At 50.8% G+C, this 23308-nt stretch overlaps 1 protein-coding gene across 4 annotated transcripts in view; it reads left to right on the top strand.

Moving 5' to 3' along the window:
• Positions 1–23308, top strand: part of AGAP1 (ArfGAP with GTPase domain, ankyrin repeat and PH domain 1) — a 523790-nt gene that overhangs the window by 60613 nt on the left and 439869 nt on the right. The gene's annotated exons all lie outside the window — the stretch shown is intronic.

Here is a 23308-nt window from a genome sequence, read left to right as displayed (position 1 = left end):
TATGGCCTTTCTGTCGTCTAACTTGACGTGTTTCTCCAAACAAATTAGCTAACACCGTGACATTCTCAAAATGAGCGGGATACGGAACTCTCAAAAATGATGTCAAAGTATGTGCGCTTAGAGATTGGGGTATGATTGTATTACATTTTTGCACGTAAAAGATGCTCTCAAGTGATCTTAAAGGAAATCGGAGTTTAATTAACTTCAAGGCTGTTCACTGTGCTTGAAAGAGATTCCTGTATTCATCTGTTACATTAGGCACACTTGAAACCAATCTTTTATGTCCTCATACCATAATAAGCAACAGCGTAGTCAAATCATAATATCTCATGGCTGTAGTCAGGTGATTAGAGTGCGCGAGTGTACTTTGTGCTGCTGTGGTTGGGGGCATGAGGCTGGGCCCTCTTAGCGCTGCCCATCAGGAGCCACGGGAGGGGGGCGGTTGATGTCACCCCTTTGTGCATTCTGGAGCAGTGCTGCTGATCTCGAATGGCAAGGATCCCTGGACCCTCCCACTGCCAGTGTGCGGGCATGTACTTGTCTCCCCGTCATCTTGGCACCCAGCTGCCCCGAGCCGCCGAGTCATTCCTCTTCTCCTAGCCGACCAACCTCTCTCCCCGTGCCTGGAGCTTAGGTAGCCTTCTAATCGCCAGACCCAGGGGCTGTCAGTCAGTCCTTTTTTCTTGAAACTGCCCTCGCCTGTAGCTTCTTTAGCAGAAACCCTCACGCCTCAGTGAGAGCAAGGCCTTTGGAGCTGGACTGCTGGGCCTCCGGTCTGGGACCTGCTGCTGTCCAGCCAGTGACCTTGGGCAGGTCAGGGCGCTTTGCTGCCTCGTCTGGGAAGAGGAGGTGCAGCACTGCGCTTTACTGTCTTCCAGGGGTTGTGTGGAGATGCCACGGGCGAGCCCATGTGTGGTGCCTGCCACGTCGGAAGCGCAGTTTCTTTGCTGCACATGGGGTGCCTGCATGCCCTAGGCTGCGGCCTGAGATGGCACCCGGCTATGGCTGTGCTCCAGGCTCTAGCACCACAGGATGGAGGCTCCTCCTGTCCGGCCCTTTGTTCTGCATCTGGGTCTGTTGCAGCCTGACCCCTCCCGCCCCGTGCAGTCCGCCCTGTGCCTGCCTCTTCGGGCCTTGGCTGCAGTCTGCACCTGCTTTGCTCATTGCCCAGCTGACTGAGGGGCCCCTACAAAGCTCTGCACCCTGCTCAACAGCCCGATTTCCTCTGCTTGGGTACCACCTAAGGTGCATGGCTCCTTCTGTGGAGGAAATGAGTGCATTAATTGGATCCAGGATCTTTGACCGACACTGTTCTATTTTTATAACTGCACAGGAAGTTGTAGTTTTAGAACTCTCTCTGTGTACATTATAACCCTTGGACTTGGATTGTTATGACAAAATTACCCTATTCTTGGTAGGGTGATATATTTTTTTTAATTCTGGGTAAATTCTAGGAATTTGTCATATTCTCTGGATTCTGATTCACTTTGCTAAGGCTTGGGAAGGGCCCCTGGAAAGCCTCTTCGTGGGGAGAGTGTGCGCCCTGCTGGTGCATGGCTCTCCGCTTGGGGGAGTGGTCCTGGGGGTCAGGAGGTCTTCCTGCTGGCAGTTACCTTTCATCCTGCACGCTTTCTCCAGCCCACACAACCTTTCAAAATATATTAATGATCCTGACCCTGGCCTGTATCCATTGAATCTTAAAGTGGGCCAGCTGCTAATGACCAAGATGTGACATCATATGATGTTTTCCTTGGACCAGTGAACTGGGTTTAAATTATAGCCTTGAGCCTTGCTTTTGAGTAGCCAGACTTGGTGGGGGGAAGAAGGGGAGGAATACTGTTGCCATTACTGAACATTATTTTCCACAAAAATTGATCTTGTCTGACATATAGTAGGCCAAGGAGTCCTCCTGGTGCCTGAAACAGGGGAAGGATTTTAATCCAATTGCTGAGGCCAAATATCTGAGCCCGGTTTTCTGCAAATGCTGTAGAAGTATGGGTTTTGGCATCATTTATCCATCTGATACATTGAGGGCCTTTCTGCTTCTTGTGTTGCTTATATTTAAACACTTTCAAAGGATGTTTTGTCCCTGAATTATTTATTATACAGTGTTTTACTATGAAATTTTCAAGCACACAGGAAAGTTCTTGTATGCCCACTACCTGGATTCTACTGTTAGCATGGAACTGTTTCTGCTTATCATGTATCTGTTCATCCCTGATCGTTTTATTTTTTGATGCATTTCAAGTCAGTTGCAGGCATGAATACATACTTACCCTGTGGCCTGTGTATTATCTGTTAGTAACTTGAGCTCAATATTGGTTTCCAGTTGTTTTTTTTTTTAGGAGAGAAGCACTTATAAAAAATGAAATGCACAGATCGCAAGTGTGCGACTGGATGAGTTTTGATAACCTTTTTATTGCATGAAGTAGGGGGCCAGGTCATCCGTGTTGTGGGAGAAGGTACCTCGGCTCTGTGGCTCGCATTCACATTGCTGTCCAGCTGGACCCGGCTGGCCCCTGGGGAGTTGCTGGAGGAGGGCGAGCGTACATGTGGCTCCAGGCAGGAAGTAGTTTGGGTCAAATGTGAGCAGACCGAGGATTCCCACCTGAAGGGCCTGTGTTAGTGCCCTGGGGTTGCGCAAACCCGGTGGCAGCTGGGTGGCTTGAAACAACTGAAATCTATTCTCTCATTACTCTGGGGGCCAGCAGTCTGAGTCAAGGGGCCTGTAGGGCCATGCTCCCTCCAAGGCCCTAGGGGAGGTGCTTCCTGCCTCTTCCGGCCTCCGGTGTTTGCTGGCAGCCCCTGCTGTTCCTTGGCTTGTAACCGCACCACTCCAGCCTCAGCCTCCCTCACCACGTGGCCTTTTTCCCTGTGTGTTTCTTTTGGGTGGAGGTGAATTTTGGGGAGACACTGCTCAGCCCAGTACAGGCCTAAGCTTGGGTTCTGTCCCCTAAAAGGGAGCCCTTGCCAGGGTGCCCCCCACCCCCACCCCCAGGCCATTGGGTGCTGCGGATAGAGGATGTGCATGGACCTCACACGCATGGGCTGGAGTCTTTGCTTGTCTTCTTTCTGTCGCAGTCCAGCCGGAAGCATATGTAGAAATGGAGATCCTGGGAAAGGTGGAGAAACAGTCTCCTATGGGAGAGGCCTGCTTGCCAGGGTCCCGTCTGTCCCTGGAGAAGCCTGTCCCTGGCCCCCCTCCACCAGGTTGTTCCCCTTCTCGAGCCCCCGGGGGGTGGGCTGTGGCTGAGTCAGTTTGGGCACCTGCCTCTGAGGCCCTCATGTCTCTCTCCAAGCACCCTCTCCCTCTGGTCGCCCGTCCCTGTGAGGGGGTCCCATGCTCCCCCCACATCTGAGCCTTTTGCTGGGCCCTCCTGCTTCCCTCCTGCACTGGGTCTTTGTGAAGTTCCACCAGCTACTAAATGGATGGTTGCAGACAGACACCAGTTCCACGTTTGCCTGGGCCTCTCACTGAGGACCTGCTCGCAGTGCCCTGTGCCATGTGTCTGCAGGTCGGCGAGCTTCTGCCAGGGGCACCTCGGGAGCTCTCAACACCGTGCTTGCAAAGCTATGTCCGCGGCCTGCTTCCCAGCCCACACCGTTTGCAGGACTGTTAAACTATCTAAATTCTCACCCACAGAGCTAGGCTAGGGTGGGGAGAAGGGAGCTGTAAGCCAGAGCTGAGAAATTTCCAGAAGGTAGCCTTGGAACCGACACAGTGGCTGGTATTCAAGAAATGTGGGGTGGATGCCCTCTGGGAGCCATCCCAGGGTGTGTGGGGCACCGTGTTGATGGCATTGCCAGCACTGCCTCTGGTGCTGTGGTGCAGTGGGGATTTTCAGGTTGACCTGTGATGGTTTTCCTGCCATCAGCACCCCTAGATGGCATCCTGTCCGGGGAACCTGAAGGCAGCAAGCTGGCAGAGAGAGGCCCATTAGGAACTGGCCCCTGACTGGGTCTTTGTGAAGTTCCACCAGCTAGTTTGAGGGCAAAGAGTGGTTGCAGATGGACACCAGTTCCACGTTTGTAGAACCAGAGCTTCTGTGCCTTGGTTGTGCACCCTGTGCCAGTACTTGGCTTGGCATTTACACCCTTGCTCTTGTTTACTTGACACAACAACCTATTGAAACAGAGTTTGCCCTGTTTTGCCCAGAGGGAAACTGAGGCTCATTGACAAGGTGAAGGCATGTCCACAAGCCACGGGTGCCAGCTTGTTCTGGGCATGCAGGACCTGTGTGTTGGGGGAATGCTGGTTCAGAGTGGCAGAGCCACGGCTCAGACACAGGAGGAATTCCTCGTGTTCCCTGGGGGAGATGTGAGAAATACACTCGCTGGTCCAGACTCGGTAGGTGGACGCGGACACAAAGAGACAGCGGAGCGAGGCTTTAATGGCGGTCTTGGAAGATCCAATTCTTTGAATTGCACGTTGGAGCAAGTCATTTATTCCCTAGCACGTGAGTCCTTCCCTGATTCCTCACTGGCTGAGTACTGCCCGATTCACATTCTTTCCTGGATGTTGCCTAGGAAGTTGTACCAATATTAGACTTTCTTTACGTTTGTCACAATTCTATTGGCTGGTTTAAAACTTCTTTCTTTTCCCCAATAGGCATAGCCTGTTCCTTATCAATCCCCACCCCCCAGCCCCCACCCAAGGCTGAGCAACTTTCTGGTGTGTATTTCACCAGGTGGCCCTTTGTCAATACCTTACTGTTAAAACATTTAAACCTCCTGGTGGGAATAAATCCCATTTAGGTTTGTGCTTTTCTAACAGAGGATGCGGCTCCCGTCACTAGCAGACTGAGGGGGGAGCTCTTGTACCTGCGCCTCCTGTCAGCTGCCATAACAAATGATGGCACGCGTTTAATTCTCTTTAGTTCTGGAGGCCACAAGTCCTTAATGTGGCCACGTGCATGCTTCTCGAGGCCACCCGCATTCCTTGTCTCCTGGCGCCTTCCTCCGTCTTCAGAGCGACCACGTAGCATCCTCCAGCCTCCCTCCTTGCCCCTCTGACCGTCACATGGCCCTGGGTCTGTGCTGACTCCACTGCTTCCCTCATGTAAGGGCCCTTGTCATCGCACTGGGCCCAGCTCGATAATCCAGGCCACGTTCAAGGTACTTAATCACACCTGCAAAGTCCTTTCTGCCCTGTGAGGCGACACATCCACAGGTTCAGAGGTCTAAGAAGTGAGCGTGTTTGGTGGCCCATTATTTAGTCCCCCTCGCAGTGTAAGAAAGGATCTTAGCAATAACGTGACCACTTTTGGATGCCTGCTTGGGCCACGCATCCCTTATGTATATTCTCATTTAATCATCACAGCAACCTTTCAAAGTGGGCTTTGTTATTCGGTTTTACAGATGGGGAAACAGACTCACTGTTGAAGCATTGCATGCAGTGAAGGGCTAAATGGAAAGAGGACCTGGCGTCTCATGCTTCTGAACCCAGAGTTCTGTGCCCACTCCTGCCCCATGTGAGCAAACCCTGTGCACAGGGGATTAGAAGAAGGGGGTGGGGGGTTGTGCCTGTGTCGCAGGCGTGTGCTGTGCTCAGGTGAGTGTGGCTCTCAGCATCGCCTTAGCGAGGCCCTGCGCAGCTTCAGGGTCACGGGAAAGGGCGGTCTCCCCCTGGAGCCGTCTGGTTCAGAGACTGACCCATATGCTGTATTTATTACTCAGGCCGCCTGGGTCCAGAATCCCATTGCTTATCAGTACCTGAAGATGGACACGATTGTTTTTCAGATTGGTGCTCTCTTTACCTCCTTAATAAAAAAAAAATGTAAATTTAAGACGCTTATAGAGTTAAACATTAAAACCAGAAGCATACACCCTGAGGGATGCGGTGTGGCCAGTCCTGACCAAGCACACGTGGACAGCCCGCCTCGCTGCTCTTAGTGCTTTGTCTGTTTCCTTCCTTCCTTCTGTTTCTGTGAATTGTTTTGCATCTTGATGAGAAAGCCAACGGGGAGCTACTTTTCATTTTGTCCAGAAAGAGCCTCCAGACTTCCCTTCCGTCCAGCCTAGGTTTCACTTGCTGGTTTGAGCCTGATCAGAAGGGACGGTGATGTGTGTGTTGGTCCCAGCGCGCTGATCTGTGCGGCTGCCCTGGTGGACCAGGCCGTCTGCCTCCAGCAGGCCCCCGCCCACTGGAAGCCGCGCGTGTCTGGGCCCTGAGTGGGGACGGGGCACCCCTGCCAAGGCAAGAGCAGCCGGGTTTTTCCCTCTTGCTGGCCAAAAGGGTGCCAGGGCCAGATCTTCATCTTACAATGTATGAGAAAGTCTCTGCGTAAAAAAGAGGTGAAGGCTTACCCCACAAATAAACTTGACCCCCATTTAATGCGGAAAGCTCATTATATATGTAAGCACACCCTCTCTTTCCTACTAGCTTTGCAAAGACTTTGAGAAAGAAGTGACTCCTTAACTGAAAAGTCTTGTGATTCCTTTTTGGGTGACTTTTTGTGGTGGTTTTATGGCCACTTAACTTTAAGTGCTGATCTTTGGCCATTAAACACTAGTTTTTAAAATTAATTTTGTTTTGGTGACCCGCGATTATTTGGAGTCTAAAGATTATTTAGATTTCCAGCTTCACGGAGCTTCGGTTTCTTCATCTGTACAGTGGGGATAACTCAATCCTCTGATAACATTTTTATCAGGGTTAAGAGTGATGATGTACACAGGTTATTAGCATAGTGCCTGGCCAGTAGTCCTACTCAGGAAATCTTATGTGTCTTACTATTCATGATAAGATATTTTCAGTATGGTGCCAGTGTACCTTATCTGGCTCTGCCTCCTCCAGTTTGGTGGCCCCTGCCATATGAGGCTCTTCACATTTAAACTAAATGAGAAATTCTGTTCCTCAGTCACGCCACATTTTTAAGATCTGGTGGCCGTATCTTGCTGGGGGCAGCCACACCGGATAAGCAGATCGCGGGCGTTTCTATCCCTGCGTAGTTCCACTGGCCAGTGCTGGTCTAGCTAAGGTCACAAGATTAGCCACCCGTACTTCGTTCGTAAAGAAACCAGTTTCCTGGGCTCTTTCCCAATATTTCTTTTACTTGGAAAACTCTTTTGTACTCTAGGGAAATTGTGAATCTCTGTTTTAAAGATAGTTCTTCTAGAAGACAGAAGGACAGATTGGCTTGAAGGAAAGAGACCAGCGGGGCCCTGTGGTAGAGTCAGCGCTCAGTACGAGAGAACGCCCTCCCACTCCCCACGCCCCATCCTGGACACCTCGAGGTCCGTGGTCCGCCCTCTGCTCGGGTCTGAGCCTCACTGCGCTTGGCTTGATGACTGCCGTGAAAAGGCGTTGACTGCACGGCATTGCCGAGAGCCACCGAGGGTGGGGGAGAATGCTGACCGCGCCCCCTTGGCATCTCCACTGCCTCTGAGGGACCCCATTCTGCCGTGTCCTCCCTCTGTCAGCCCGTCCTTCACAACAGCTGCTGCACCTGCGTGTGCTGGGTGACTCAGCCTCTCATAGTCACGTAATCCCAGGAGTGGCATTTGGGGCATCACGAACAAGTCCTCATTGGCTTAGCATGACTAGGTGCTGTCCTGGCACTCCTGCGTGGACCATGGGCTGGAGGCCTCTCTGCAGGTGTACAAGCCTCCATCAGCAGGGCCACCTGTGTGGCGTGTGAACCCTATTTGCTGCATGCAGCTCGGGGTAGTTCTCCAGGCAACTGAGGTGATGTCTGTCAGCCAGGTTCCACCACTGGACAGCTCCTTCCTGCCCCAGCTAGAGTTCCCCTGCATCCCAGACTTCCTGCATCTTCTCTACTTTGTACTGCATCTCCCCACAAGCTCTGGGGCCCCATCCCTAGGTGCCTCCTGCCGCTTCTCTGCACCTGGCCCGGCCTGAGTTCATCTCTGGGGAAATAGCAACTTCCTTTCCCCATCACCTCAGCCTGTGAAATGGTCCTGCAGCTGCCTTCCTGAGCTCCCTCGGGTCCAGCTGCTGTGAGTGTCACTTAGCTGACGTCAGCCATGCTGAAGACCTACTATGTGCTGGGGATGAACTAGAGGCCAAGGCCTCAGAACCACAGAAGACCAAAGCCTGGCCCTACAGACACGGGCTGGGGCAGCGAGCAGAGGTTCTGCCTTATCCTCTTTCTGGAACACGAATGAAAAAGATAAATAAGAAACAGCGTGATGGCACCTGTTGGAGTTGCTCCCCCCCTCCTCGTCTGTAAAGTTATTTTGCATATATTTATTTACTTTTTTTTAAAAAGCAACTTGTCTCCACTGAGCCTGCCCCGTTCAGCTTCCATAGAATTTCCATAGGAAGAAATCCTATTTTTAAATTCCTGTTTAATCAAATGATGTAATTACACTTACTCCTATTAAAACTCATTTAATCGATCTGTGTAATACCTAATTAAGTGATGTAATTACAGTTACATGTACAGTGGGCCCAGGGAGGTTTGGAAACAGCAGGTTGGAAACAAGAGCACCAAGGTCTCTCCTGCTGACGCCCAAGCAAATGGTGAGCCCAGCCACCAGTCCTCAGTGTGGGTGGGCTTGGCAGGTGTGTTCTAGGAGGGGCAGAGGGCCCCTGTTAATTTGAAGAGTCAGGTGTGGGGGTGCTTGGTCAGGATAGATGTTACCATACGGAATATGCGTCTCTAATATCCACATTCTGCCCTTGCTTCATCACTGGGGGCAGCCAGCTCGGGGGCTGGAGGCCTGTGCGTTCATGCGGCTGAAGCCATCTCCAGGCAGGATCATCTGGCAGTTGGCATTCGGTTCAGCTTTCCCTACTCCTGGCACAGTCTCCCCATTTAGCCTGACCCTCTCCAAGTTGGCCAGGAGCCCTCTGGCTTTGCCAGACCTTCACTGTTGGCCTGCGTGCACCCTGGGGCCCTGTTCACCCTACAGCACACAGAACAGGGCCCAGCCTCAGCGGTCTGAGGTCTGCAGGGACATCACCTTAAAGTTGCTGCCATTCAAGCTGGGTGTTCAGTCTGTGTGTAAATGCATTCTGAAACCCGAAGATAGATATGACCGATGGATTTATCATTTGGATAGTAATTCTAAAAACACCTACCAAGTCTCCATTTTCTGTAGCAGGCATTAAAATCTTCTGAACAGAAAAGCTAAACATTTTCTTTTATCTTAATGGAAAGACATAAATGGGTTGATTTAATTGTATGTTACACAATTTTTTTTTTTTTGCTTTGCTAAACACATAAACTGTTTAACAAAATGTAATTAGTTAAGATGTATTATCTGGTAGAGAAAATAAATTACAGCCACCCATAAATAGCCTTTTATGGCATTATAGTTTCTGGGTTTTATAGTAATGATCAGATTATACCTTTAAATCTCTTTAAACACTTTGCACCACTGAAGTCTTTGGTTTCCTTGATTTGAAAGTTTTCATTGGCCTATTTAGAAAGTGAAGAACCAGGCTTTCAGGTCCATTTTGGTGTGACAGTTACCGAATAGCCTGTGCATGTGGCTTGGAGAGGTGAAGGCCTTCGCTCTCTGGAGAGACTCTATCAAGAGCAGTAGCAGGCCAAGTAAACCAGGAAGGAAAGAATGAGAAGAAAGGAAATGAAATCAAATGAGACCAAATGACTAACTTGGAATGTTTTCTGAGAGATTTGGTTTAGAATCTGAACTTTGGATAAACAACTTAGAGAATGAAGAGGTTGGATTCAGGGTTGTTTTCCCAGCTGTTCAGTAGTGGAACAAAATGTAGCCTGGTGTGACGGAGTGCTCCCTACAAGTGGCGTTACCTGCGTTGTTGGCCAATTATTTATATTTCAGTGTGTATTAGAAATCAAAAGCTTGAGTCCATAAGTAATAATATTACTTAGGATAAATCTAAGATGTGCGGATTTAAAGCTGAAAGAGGAAGTGCTAGCATAGGTCGTCCTTGGAGATGTTGAACCTGGGGTGTGATGTTTGAGGTATGGCAAGCAGATCCAAAGAAGTGTCATGAAGGCCGAACCTTCTAAGGACCAGTTTGACTGTAAGCTTTTGAAGAAAATACCCGTGAGCATCCACCTTGTCCTAAAGCCCCCGGTCCCTTCTCCGGTTCAGTGAACAGCGCGTTCTCCGCCCTGGGCCCTGGTGTCTGACATGCACACCCCATGCCTTGGCTCTGATCCTGTAACCTGGGAGAAAGAGCTGCCCCAGGGGAAAGCATAAATGCCAGATTCACCTACTTAACAGTATAGAAGCTTTCTTTATTGAAAAGGTTCTTCTCAGCTTTTCCTTTTCACATGTAGGTGTATCTTAACTGTCTTCTCTTCGTGGTATCTCTTTTCTTTCTGTAATACAACTACCTCTTTCCTAGTCTTTCTAAGACTGCCAGGGAAGCCTGTCTCTTTGGAATGATGTCCTATTGACATCAGATAAATCATTCCCTTCTTTTTGTTCTCCTTTCAAAAGAGAAGATGTGGAGGAGTGGCATTTTTCCAAAGGAAGCTGGGCCCTCACATGGCTGCTTGGGTGTCTGTCCTTTGTCCGAGGGATCTGCCCGCCCTGGTTGGTATTGCCCGTCTGCGACAAGCCCTGCAGTGCAGGTGGGGTCTGCGCTCCAGAGGCTGGTCACAGTGGGGCTTCTGACTGCTGCCCTGCTTGGCTGTGGCCGTCACTGATGGGTGTACACCTGGTACAGGGAGGCTGCAGGGGAGGTGGTCAGGCGGGCACAGTCCTCAGGACCAAACAGGGATCCAGAAGAGGTGGCCTGGGGAATGTGAGTGTGGCCGTGAGCCGGGCCGGCGCTGTGGGCTGCGTTGCCTGTTGTGTTGGAGTGCTGCTGAGTGCTTAGATGCAGAATGGTTTAAGGCAAGGATTGTATAAAGCAGAACTTGTGGGAAAACTGGCAGAGGCTGGCAAAACAGGGAAAGGTTAAAGGAGGCCAAACCACTGTCTGGGTCCTGCTGCGTGCTGTTTGGAGGGCTAGTAGCACACCCTTGACTGTCCCAAGGCCTCTGGGAGGCATGCGCTTAGGCCCAGAAAAGTGACCTCTCTGAGGGGCATGGGGCATACAGCTCGCCACACAGGGCATGATGCCATAGAGCACTGCCCTCCATCACATCCTTGAATAAACTGGTAAACGTGTGTAAGTGTTTCCCTGAGTTCTGTGAGCCCCTCAAGCAAATGGATGGAACCTGAGGAGAGGGTTGTGAGAACCTCCAATCTCTAGTCAGAAGCACAGGTGACAGCCTGGACTTGTGACTGGCATCTGAAATGGGGCGGGGACAGTCTTGGGACTGAGCCCTTAACCTGTGGGATCTGACACTGTCTCCAGGTAGATGGTGTCAGAACTGAGTTAAACTGTAGGACACCCAGCTGGGGTCACAGAATTGGTTGGTGAGGAAAACCTCCATGCCTTTGGTGACCAGAAGTGTTGGAAGTGATGTGTCCCCGCGAAGGTGAAGAGGTAGATGCACAGGGAAGAAGGCCCTAGAAGGGAAGAGGTGGAGTTTTTCCATTTGCAGGAAGAGGGGGAAACCTGAGTTTACTCCATTTCTCTGATGCTCTTTTCAATGCACAGGCCTCCATAGCTAAGGGGCTCTAGGCTAGCCCACTCCGCCGCACACATGCACTGCTCAGGCACAAAGGTCCAGCCGTGCCCACCCATCCTGGATGATACCAACAGCCTGCACGTGCTCCATGGCTCCCAGTGGGGCTCACCATGCTGTCACTGGGCCTCCAAGTTTCTCCCTGTGATCAGTCTGGTTCCTGCCTCCCTTCCACTGTTCTCCATCTGCCATTCATGCCAAACTCCACCCTGGCATCATCCCCAAGGAAAGAATCTATATTCCATGATATCTGGGACTTTATTGAGGTCCCTGTAGCATCTCAGTCCAGGGACAGGGGAATGTGAGCTATATGAGTCTTAAAATTCTCTCGTAGCCACATGAAGTAAAAAGAGAAGAGTAAAATTAATTTTACTTGTGCGTTCTGCTTAGTCCAGTTCACGCGGAGCAGCTTTCTGATGTGCGAGCCTGTGGGGTTCAGCGCGGAGGCATTGACCCTCATGGGGAGTCTTTGGATCGCGACGCTGTGGTTTGCTTGCAGCATGTCACCGTCGGCCCGGCCCCGTGTCGAGGGTCTTGAAACCACCTGTGGCTTGGTGACCTCCGCCATGGACAGTGCGGCCACGGAGTTTTGATTTAATCCTGGCTCTCTTGACCCTCTGCCCAGAGCCTTTGCAGAAGAGATGCTGCCTCTGCCTTGCTAAATGCCTGCTGGGAGCGGACTCCGGTGTTCGGAAGTTGTCTGAAACTGTCACGGTCACTTGCCAGGGTCGGTGGTGGCCCCAGGACCTTGCCGCCCAGAGGTGGTTGTGTGGCTGGTGGACAGGTAGACGATTTGCTGCCCCTGTCCCTGACCCCCGGTTATTTTTGGGTGGCCAGTTAGCTCACCAGGCAGGGAGTGTGTGCCGTCACCCTGCCATGGTTAGGCTAATGGAGCTGAGAACAAAAGTGTATTCAGCAGACGTGTCTGCTGCCTCCTCCGGGGCGGGGAGAGTGGGTTGGCAATTCCTGAAATGTAATCCCTCTCTCAGCTCTGCACAAAAGCCTCATGTCTCTGGGCTTGGGACCTGATAGATGGCCTTTGTACTGATTGAAAAACCCAAAACCCAGGCCTGGTGTGACCAGGACTGTCTGGGGAGGCTGCTATGTAGCAGGAGGGGGCAGCATTCGCCGGGCGTCTGGCCTGCACCTGAGGCTGTCCTGGGCACCTGCCGTAGTGGTGACTTCAGTCAGGACTGCACCTCGTGAGGAGCATGTCAGCCCTGGTGTCTGGAGCCCTGGGGCCTGAGTGTGACAGGTGAGGAAGGAGCTCTGCAGGATGTCTTGGTCCTGGGACACCCCAGGTGCCACCTCTGCTTTGTACGGACGTCCTGTAACCAGGGACAGCAGGGCCCGGTCCCCTCTGAGAAGTCAGTGATGTGACTGAGACCTTCCAAATGATAGTAAGCACAGACTGTGTGAAGGTACTTACTGCTCCCATCTGTACACTTAAAAAGTGTTAGAGTGGTACATCTTATGTTATATATATTTTTATATATATTAAAATGTATTCTATTTAAATAGATATTTGTGTTAAAGCTTTTCAGTGTTTAGGATCAAAATTATACATCTATGGTATATTTATATCTGTTGTGCAGAGAATTTCAATTATGCATCTTTATCTAGATGGAGATAGATAATTTAAATTATTTGTTTCCTTTCCTCTGTTAGTCTGTCTTTGTTATCACTGGCTAAAGTTGAAAGATACCCGGCTAAATAATCTTGGAAAGAAAATCAGGAAACAAAATCATCATGAAACCGCCTTCCTCAGCCTGTGAGTGGTGCGCTTACTTTCGCAGTTTGTCTGCGATGACGCGGCTTTTCCGTGGAGGGCCCCGTGTCAGTCTGCCCAGAGGACCCCAGAAGCCAAGGGGTCTTCTCGCGGGAATGGCTGGCTCCAGGCGCCTCCGGCTCTGTGTTCTTGCAGGAGGCGGCGTGGAAGCTCCTGAGGGCCTTGCTGGGAAGTAGGAAGGAGCGTTTGGGGCCATCGGGCCACTTCCCTGAAGCTCACTGGTTCAGCAAGTACCTGTCTACTGGTTGGTCCTTCCTAGTAAGATGACCCCATGGTCACACACCTTTCCTTCTGAAAGACTTCTCCCTCGGGGAGCGTCCCGGGGGACTCAGTCCAGCTTTAGGTCAGGCTCTTGCCTGCGAAGCAACCCTTCTGTTGTTGCCATTAAAAAAAAATTATTGAGATAAAATCACAAACATAAAATTAACCATTTGAAGGTGAACACTTTAGCGGCATGTAGTACATTCACAGTGTTGTGCGGCCACCACCTCTGTCTAGTTCCAAAGCACTATCATCCCTGCCAAGGAAACCGTGTACCCATTACAGCCACTGCCCTCTCCCCCTCCTCCCAGCGCCTGGCAGCCGCCAGTCTGCTGTCCGTCTCTGTGGATTTCCCTGTCCTGGGCATTTCCTATTAACGGGGTCATACCATGTGTGGGCTTTGCCATTGACTTTCCACTTAGCAGCATGGTTCTGAGGTTCATCCATGTTGCAGCAGGTGTCGGTACGTTGTTCCTTTTTATGGCTAATATTCCATTGTACGACTGTACCGTGGTTTATTTCTCCACTGATCCGTAGGTAGGCATTTGGGTTTTCTCCACCTTCTGGCTGTTGTGAATAGTGCTGCTCTGTATGCAAGTGTGTGTATGTGGTTGCTTGAATTACCAGGTTTCAGTTCTTTGGGGATATACTTAGGAGCTGAATTGCTGGCCATAATGTGATTCTGTATTAGAGTTTTGAGGAACCACCATACTTTCTCCCATTGTTTTGTATGAATGGTGAGAAAGTGGACACGTGGCTGCTAGCCCGTTGCAGGGTCGCCCTGCTCTCTCATTTTCTTCTCTGTCGCAGGGGCAACGGCTTCTCTGGAGGCGCTGATCGAGATGGTGGGCGGTCGGGCAGGGCACCCCCCCACCCCGGGTGTCTTCTTGAGCCAGCATAAGTGACTCCAAGGTGCTTCCACTCTTAGAACAAATGGCACCTGTTTTAAAAAGAAGAGGCCCCTGTGTGCCTGTCTTTATGGCCATCCTTGAGTACAAGACTCATTTTGGGAAGTTGTTCATCTAGGATTGCTGTGTTAATTGAGAATTGCTATTTTTTTGTGTTTACTTCTTTTTTACTTTGGCTTCTAATACCTCTAATATTTTGACAGTAGTACTTCATAATTGCCAACAGTGGCGAAAGTGAGTAAAACCACACAGCTCACCTACAGGGTAGAAGGGGAAAAACAGAGAACTTTTGAAATGGCCTCCATGGGAGAGGTGATTTCTTTATTTCTGAGCAGTGGGATTTTTGTCCATATCTTACAGAGGAATATAGCCCCACTGTGATTGGGGTGAATAACAGCTACTAACTGCTGTGTGTCCGGCATGCCTGTCCATGGTGTTTTTACATATATGGTCTGTGGATAAAATGAGAGTTCCTGTGGCCAGGATTCTCACCTGGCCCTGGCTGACTAGCTCACTGCACACCGGTGGGCACTACATGGCTGTTGACTCTATAAAAAGAGCTCTGCCCAGTGTTCTGGGCGCGACATGGTGGCAGGGCTGCATGGCTGCAGGAGAGCAGGGCAGAGGCTGGGGTGGTGGCAGCGCCGAGGACAGAGGCCCAGAGGACAGCTGTGTGGACAGAGGGGCCCAGAGGCAGACACCGGCTTGCTGTATACAGACTTGCTCTGAGTGAACGGGATTTTAGTGACTGACCTGACACCTGGAAATAAAGTTGGGTATAACCCTTTCACCCCAAGAACGTTTTGCTGTCATTTTCTTTGGTCACATTGAATCCATAGTGAACTTTCCCGGGGTTGAAACCCATTGGCAGGACGTGGTCACCGTCTGATCCTCCTGAAGGCCCTGTGAAGTATGGAGTGAACTTTTCTTATCAAGAAGCTGATGCTCAGTGAGATTGGGACTTGGAGCTGCACAGTTGGGCTGTGACCCCGGATGTACACAGAATTTGATCACAAAGCGCAGTGATGGTCTGTGTTCTGTTTGTAATGGATTGAAGGTGAAACTGACCGAGATATATTAATGGCAGCCACTTAAGAAAAAAAACACTAGTAAGGTTGCCATGGATATCCTACTGTCAGTCACCCTGAAGCATGATAATTGTTGGCAGCATGTGAAAACTGTAAGAACACGGTGGGATGTGATTGTTTCAAACACACAGGAAGGTTTTATTTCAGGCCCGGGTGTTGACGTCCTCCAGAAACCTCAAGAGCCTTTAGGAGGTGTGAAGTGCTCGTCCCGTCCAAGGCAGCCGACTGTGAAAAGTGTGACCCTGGGCTGGAGCTTGAGGAGGAAGAGGTGAGGCCATGGAGGGTCAGCCGGTAGTAGGAGAGGGCCGGACCCCCAGACCAGGGTCCCCAACCCAGGCTCCTGGTTTGGTTCCAGCCCATCCTGGCCCCACCTGGGGCCTGACCTTTGGCGGGTTGGCGCGTGCGCTGTGTGCCCCACTCGGCTGGGCAGTGCTGTCAGAGGCGGTGGGGAGTGTGTGCTGGCAGTTCGGCTTGTACCATGATGGCCTTCAGTGTCCCGAGGCCAGGACTGCTGTGTGCTCCCAGCGTGCTGGGGAGGCCCGCACAGCACAGGGTTGTCTTGTCCCAAATGCCGGGAGGGCCCAGTGAGACACAGGTGTCTCCTTTGACATCACAGCAGCTCGTGACTCTGAGAAGCTGCGTCATGGGCTTGTGCTTAATATGTTTCAACTGGAAACCTTGCAGTCAACGGGACACCAAAATTTGGGCTTCCTGAATAGAAGGGAAAGCTCCTTTCAGAATGTATGCATGTTTCTCAAATGTGATTGATTACAAAAGCATGGAACATGTTTCAGGGGTGGAGCTGTCTGTCGGTTGATGGCCTGACAGAGCCCCGGATGAGTCCCTGAGAGACGATCCGTGATCCTTGGCTTGAGTCTCGCCTGTTAATTATCAAGGGTCTGGAGGCCGTGTCTTTTGCCCCACAGCTTCCCAGAATTACAGCATTCTGTTCTGGGTCTGAATTTGCTTTTTAATACTAAATGACCCCAGGCAACAGCTTTGGCAAGAACTGAACTTTTTTTGATGATGTGTGTTCCTGGAATTGGGGAAACATTGAAAAGAGCTTTGCATTCATTTGAAATTATTGGCAGGATTTGGCTCTGAACCTGCCAGGTGCCCCTATATTTTGAAGTTGAAATGATTCTCTGGTAAATGGGTCATCTCCAGGCCCACTTGTACATTTTCCAAAACAATCCTCATTTGTCCCTGACTCACAGAGGTGAAGGGCCAGACCCAGGGGCACTGGGGCACCTCCAGGTGCGCCTCCCCAGCCCTGGGGTCAGACGTTTTGTCCCGAGCCTCACCATTCTCAAAGCATGGCGTCTCGTGTCGCGGAGAAGCACGTTTGGGCTGCTGCGGCCTTACTTCAGTCTGGCGGTTACTGGCTGGGGAGAGGGCAGAGCGGAGCGTCCTCCTGACTTGCTGTGTGTGCAAAGAACGAGGGTCGTCAGACGTCCCGTGGAGGCTGCGGGTAATAGGTAGCTGAAGGGTAGGGCCTCCTAAATATTCCACAGAAATACAAGTCTGTTTTTACTAAGTACAGTTTCCCATCATAAAAACTTCAAGTTAAGCGCAACAGTCATTTTAAATCTATCATATAAGTCTTTGCCCATTGGCGTCCACCATTGTCTGAATTTCTGCTGTGGGATCAGCTCATTGTTTTGTACAGACCCCAAAATAAAGCCTATCTTGTAGTTTCTGTTTAATCAGAGGGTATCTTGAGATTGCAAGCTCAGTGGTAAAAACGCTGCAGCTGCGTGTGGTGCGGGTCAGTGCAGACCAAAAATGTATGGAGAGACCTGCTGAATTTTAAGTTCACCGGACTGCAGCTGGCACTGGGGGCGGGCACAGGGGTGGTTAGACAGATTCTGAGGACAGATTAGATGTGGGGCTGGAGCAAGGAGGTTTGTAAGCTTAGCTAATCAGCTAGTCAAATACAGGTTTGTGGAAGTGGTGGCTGAAAAGAAACCCCTCCAAGGAAAACAGTAGATGTAAGGATTTTAGTGGGCGTTAGGCTCAGGAAGGGTCAACATTATGGTGTGGGGGGCTGAGCACCGTGTGCACATATACACACACACTCAGATAGGAGTAGGGTGAGTCCTCAGGCCACCTTCAAGGGCATATCATCTGGAAGTGAGACAGAGAAGCCCACTGCGCTCACCACTGGCTGGGCTGCCCATACCCTGCACACACCCAGGCAAGGGCTGGCATGCCCTGGGGTGTGGCACTGGCAAGGAGGCAGGACTGGCTGTGTGCTGGGACACGGTGTGACTGTCCCAGGGCCCCTGCCTCAGAGCCTTTTGGGGTTATGTCCTCAGTGGGAGGTTGTGAGGGACCCACACATGCCCTTTTCCACTTCTACAGATTTCATACATGAATAAAACACTCCCAGGAGGTGCGATAAACTTGTTCCTTCCGAGAAAACGTGGCTTGGGAGCAGTCCATGCCCTTCCCATCCTCAGCTGAAAGGGAGAGGAGGCTGGCTAGGGAAGCTGGTGCCCAGTGTCCTAGGGCACACATTTCATCAGAGTGGCATTCCCCTGCGTGCCCAGCTCTTCCCTGTGCAACCACAAGAATTCCCAGGAAGCAAACTCATGTATAACTGGCCAGGGTTGGGATTTTAGTCCTATGGAAACAGACAGACTTACTCTGTTTATTAGTTAATTTGTGTGCAGTTTAATGAGGAAATGCTCACGAAATCCTAATCCTGGAGTTAATGGCTGGAAGAGAATAATTTTTGAACTCTTTGAAGGCAGAGGAAGAAGGTCCTACCCAAATACAAATATGGTCATAATAATAGAACCACTTTTTTCCCACTTGTTAACCTAACAAACACCTCTTAACTCCTCAGTGTGTGCAGAGCCTTCTAGGTACCGGCAGGTGGAAAAGTAGAAACAGTTCCCAGTTGGATGAGGACCAGCTACAAACAGCTGGAGAGGGAAAGAAAATCAGAGACAGCAGCTTTCTGTAGTTCTGCCTCTTGGAATAACCGTGGGTGTGAGTTGAGGTTCTGAGCCCACCGGGACCCTGACAGTCTTTGAAGGAATGGAAGGCTCGTTTCCTCTGTCTCCCTGTTCTGCTGGCAGCTCACAGGTAGTCTGAACCTGCCTCAGGCCACTGCGGCCGGGTGCCAGTAAAGGCCAGGTCCCAGGGTGGAGGTTCAGCCATGTGCTGGGTGGTGTCAGAAACTTTCATTTTGCTAGAAGGACTGTGTTCTACCACTGTTAGATGGAAATCGTTACGGGAACGGTCATTCTCAGATTTCATGATGGATAAAATATAGAATGAAGGGAAGACCTAGGGTTTCTTATCCGAGGGCCACTTCTCCACACCTAACCCCCTCCTGCCTCCAGCCCATTTCATTCCAGTCCCACCCCTCACTCCGCACCTCCCCAGTCCTTGATGCCGAGAGGTGCCCACCTCTTTGGGGTGCCTCACTGCTGCCCACACACCTGGTCCTGCCTGGGCCCCGCCCCTGAGCCCTCCACACAGTGAAGTCCTGCTAACCGTAATCATTGGCTTTTGGCTGAGCTGTTAACCGTCCTTCAGCAGCCGAGTTATTAAAAAGTTAACTGTTTACTCCAATTCCTAAATTCCTTTTTGGGGAAAACTTCTGGATTTTCTTACATTCACAGAGTTACCTAAGTAGTCATTTTCTGTCCCTTTTCAGTCAGTCCATCTTGTCCTTGGAGATCTTCAGTGTAAATTACAGATCAAACACAAACGCCACGACCAAGCCACGTTTACTAACCGGCCCCGTGAATGCAGCTGGACCCCCTTTCCAGAGTACGCTGGGGACCGTCATTTTTGATGGGGCCTTTTAAAGAGCCAGCCCGGGTTGCCAGCAGTGGGTTCCTGCTCGTCTTTGATCTCGCGCTTACTTGTGCCATATTGCAGCACGGCTGCGTTGCCTGACCGTGGGTGCTGGTCTCGCTCCTTTTGGGTGCTGTAGCGCGAGCCCCACAGACTGGGGGCTCAGACCGCCGACGGATTTCCGATGGTTCCGAGGCCCGAAGCCCCAGATGGAGGCGCCAGCAGATTCTGTGTCTGGAGAGGACCGGCTTCCTGGGCTGTAGACGGCCCCCCTCTCACTGTCCTCACATGGGGCGGGGGGCGGGGCCGCGCTCCCATTCAGGAGGGCTCCTCCCTCGTGGCCTGATTGCCTCCCAATGCACCGTTGCCTTGGGCGTTGGTTTCAGCATAGGAGCTTTGCCGGGATGCCCGTTCGGTCTGCGGCGATACCGCTGCTGGATTTTCCAAGGGTTCCTTTCTTGGGAGGCCTGGGAAATGCCCTTCCCTGGCCCTTCTTGGGTGCAGCCCTTGAGGCCTATGGAAGGTTGCTTGATCTTTCAGTGGATAATTTTTAAATTTTCACTCCAACCTTATTTTTCAATTAACCGCTGGTTCCAGCACAGGGAGGAGCCCGTGCCAGGTGGCGGCATGTCCTGCCCCCCTTTGGGAAAGCTGCTCTCATGGTTCACATTGCCCTAGATGAAGATGGTCAGAGGAAGTAATGGTCAGCTTAGCCTTTGTGTCGCCGCACATTGCCGGAAGGAGAAGGGCCTGGGCAGGGCACGCTCCCAGGGAAGGGACACAAATTCCAGAGAGTCCAGAGATAGGAGGATGTGTGACCTGTTAGGAAAAGGCCGGGTTGGAGCTAGGAAATACCTTCTCTCTCTTTTTCTCTCAGTTACCATCCTCCTCCAGTTTTTACTCAAGGGCAAAATTCTTCAGGTTTGCATTTTTAGAACTAGTTATTATAATTGTGTTATGAGAATATAAATGTGTCTACCCAAAGATAAATATGATTAACCCTTCGGTGCTCATCCTTTCACTTTCCCGGAGGCGGCGTCCCTCCTCTGGGGTGCTCCATGGCGTTTGCACATCCCAGTGATGAGGAGGCGGCCCCGGCTCCCCGGAGTCCAGGCTGGGTCTGGAAACCGGTGATAAACAACCGTGGGCAGGATGGGGCGCAAGGCTGGTGGTGGAGAAACACCAGTAACGAGCTGGGGGAAGAGTGTCAGGGAAGTCGAGTCTGGCCAAGGAGCTAAAATTGATTTTGGAGAGGACTCTATCTGTTATTTTGGGGATAAGATGCAAGGAAAGGAACAGATGCCCTGTGTGGACTTCCAGAGGTGATAGAGTGGCCACGGGGTCCTCCCCTGTCCCCCACCCCCAGGACTTCCGCCTCCCCTGTGGCTCACTGGAAGGCAATGTTGAAGACAGTGAGCAAGCCAGACATAGGGCTTCTCTTGAGGTTCCCCAGCAAAGCCTCTTAGCCATAGCCGGTCCATCCAGTCTAGAGATAACGACACCTGCCTGGTAGGCCACACCTTCTGATAGGGTCAGACACAGTTTAAAAAAATTCCATAAATAGCGACAGGAAAGAATCGACTCAGTGCAATGGAATTGAGTGGGAACCAGTGTGGCACCGTGGCCGTGGGTCTAGAACCCAGCAGCCCTTGGCAGAACATGTCACAGAGGCTGGTGGGTGTGGGTTCCGAGAGCCCGTCCTCTTTTTCTTAGTGGGATGTAGTCCGCAAGTGCGGTCGTGCCCCATTTGCTGTGCCAAAGATGTTTCCCGCAGGTCTGAGGTGGGACTAAACGGAAGCAGCTCAGATTCTGAGGGGTCCAGGCCCAGCAGGACAGAGAGCGGCTGTGCCCGGGGAGGGTCGGCCGGGGGCTGTGCTTGCGGTCTGCTCCCTGGAGCAAAGGGGGTGTTTGTCCTCCACAGCTCAGCCCGCTGGGATGCGGCGTCTAATCCCATAGCGTCCTCCAGAAGGGCACAGATACGAACCGTAGCTGTGGGGTGAGTGCGGTGCTGGAGGGGCGCTGGAGTCATGCCAGAGCGAGGGCGCCCTCACTTTGGAGAAGACCTGTTGCCACTGATTTTGGAGGCCAGGCTAAGGCCGACGGCTGCAGAACCAGGAGCGAGGTGGGTGGGTGGCTGTTGGTGCGGACGCGGCCCGGCGTTCTCTGGGAGGAACCTGTCTGCGGGCCCGCTGCCCCCTCGGGTGTGCTCCGTGATTCCAGGCAGCCTCTCCGGTTTCCGGGTAGCATGCCTGGGAGACATCGCCCCAGTGGCCCTGTCAGAGGCAGGACGAGGGAGATAAGGGCCTGGGTCATCCTCTCTTCAGTGGGGAGCCCACATGGAACTGGGTGGGGTGTCAGTCAAGAAGCCTGAATTTGGCTGAACTTGCTCAAGGGAGGTAATGGACAGAAGCCATATCCTGTCATGCTGAAGATAACAGGTGGGGCATTTTCCTGGAAGAAAGGGCCTATGGGGAAATAGAAGATGGGGAGGGGGTGACTTCCCTGTACAGCTCCCAGTGACACTAGCGTTCCCGGGAGGCACCTTCTGACTCAGTGTAAGGAGCAGCTGTCTGAGCACTCCAGTCAAGGATGATCAGATGAACGGATTTGGGGGCTGTGGCAGGGAGTGTGGTCTGGGGGGCTGCTGAGCTTCCAGAACAAGCTTAGGTGGTCCAGCCCTGCTCAGGGCCCCTCTTCACCGGGCCAGGTGTGCCGTGGCTGGGAATGGTGGGATGCAGGCTGTGAGTCTGTAGTTCTGTATTGACATCAGCTGCCCCAACCTGTGGGGTAAGTTGGGATTACCTGTGGCTCCCGACCGGGATCCATGCCAGCTGCTTTTACAGAGCTTTCCAGAAGATTCTGTTCTGCAGCTGATGGGAATGATTTAGTGGTGAACATGGGCCCCCCTTGTGCATGGATGGATGGTACCCCCGTAAGTTCCTCCAGAGGAAGAGGCCCTGATGTGACTGATGATCACCATCAAAAGCAGCTTGATTTCCAAAGCAACACAGTTTAAAATTAGTTTTAGAATGAATTACAGTGAAATTTATAAACTTCCACTGGGGCAGGAGAAGAATTTATTCTTAACTGTTTCAGGGCACATTTTTCTTGCTTGATTTACATTTTAAATGTTTCTGATGAACTTTGCTAAAGAGTATTTTGGAGATTTTTGCTATGTTTAAGCAAATAGGTCTGCTGAGTGTATTTTTCTGTATGTAGACACATATTTAATGTATACCAGGTGTTTTGGTTTTGAGATTTTCAAAAAATGTGTGTTCAAATAAAGCAAGCACTACATCTGTGAAAAGGAACCAATATCTAGGTTAATTTATAATATATCATATGTCTCTCTAATTAAAATTTTATGTTAATTTAGATTCACATGCAATGAAAATACTTTTAAGTGTTACAAAGGAAGGTTGAGATATTTGAGTGGAATCTGGTATATTTTTAGTCTGGAATGTGCTTTTTTTTAGTATTTGAGCTTAACTCAAAAAACAGTAGCAAGTACTCGCTTTTCAATGCTGCCCCCTTCTGGTGATCAGACGTAGCTAATACTATCTGTTCTTAGTAGCGGAATTACATTCTGGTTTTTTTCCTCTTTAAATATATTTTTTATTATTAAGCCTGAAAAAGAAAACTGGCATCAGCAGTGTCTCTCTTCTTCCTCTGGCCCCCTCTTACTCCATAAAACACAAGAGTAACTTTCTGTTTTCTCTACTTGTTCTGACTTTTAAAATGATAGTGTTTTCCTCTTAGCTTACATTCTTCTTCTATCCTTCCTTCAACTGATGTACGGACTACCTCTCCGTGATGGCACCGTGATCAGCATTTCATGAGATTTAGCAATTTTCTTATTTTAAAGAACTGGGAATATGATATTGGGTTTTCCAGATTATTATTATTTATGATATA

The sequence above is a fragment of the Manis pentadactyla genome, chromosome 6 (genome assembly GCF_030020395.1).
Source record: "Manis pentadactyla isolate mManPen7 chromosome 6, mManPen7.hap1, whole genome shotgun sequence".
Classification (NCBI taxonomy): domain Eukaryota; kingdom Metazoa; phylum Chordata; class Mammalia; order Pholidota; family Manidae; genus Manis; species Manis pentadactyla.
Note: the sequence above shows the minus strand (reverse complement) of the source record. Positions and strands in the feature narration are given on the sequence as shown.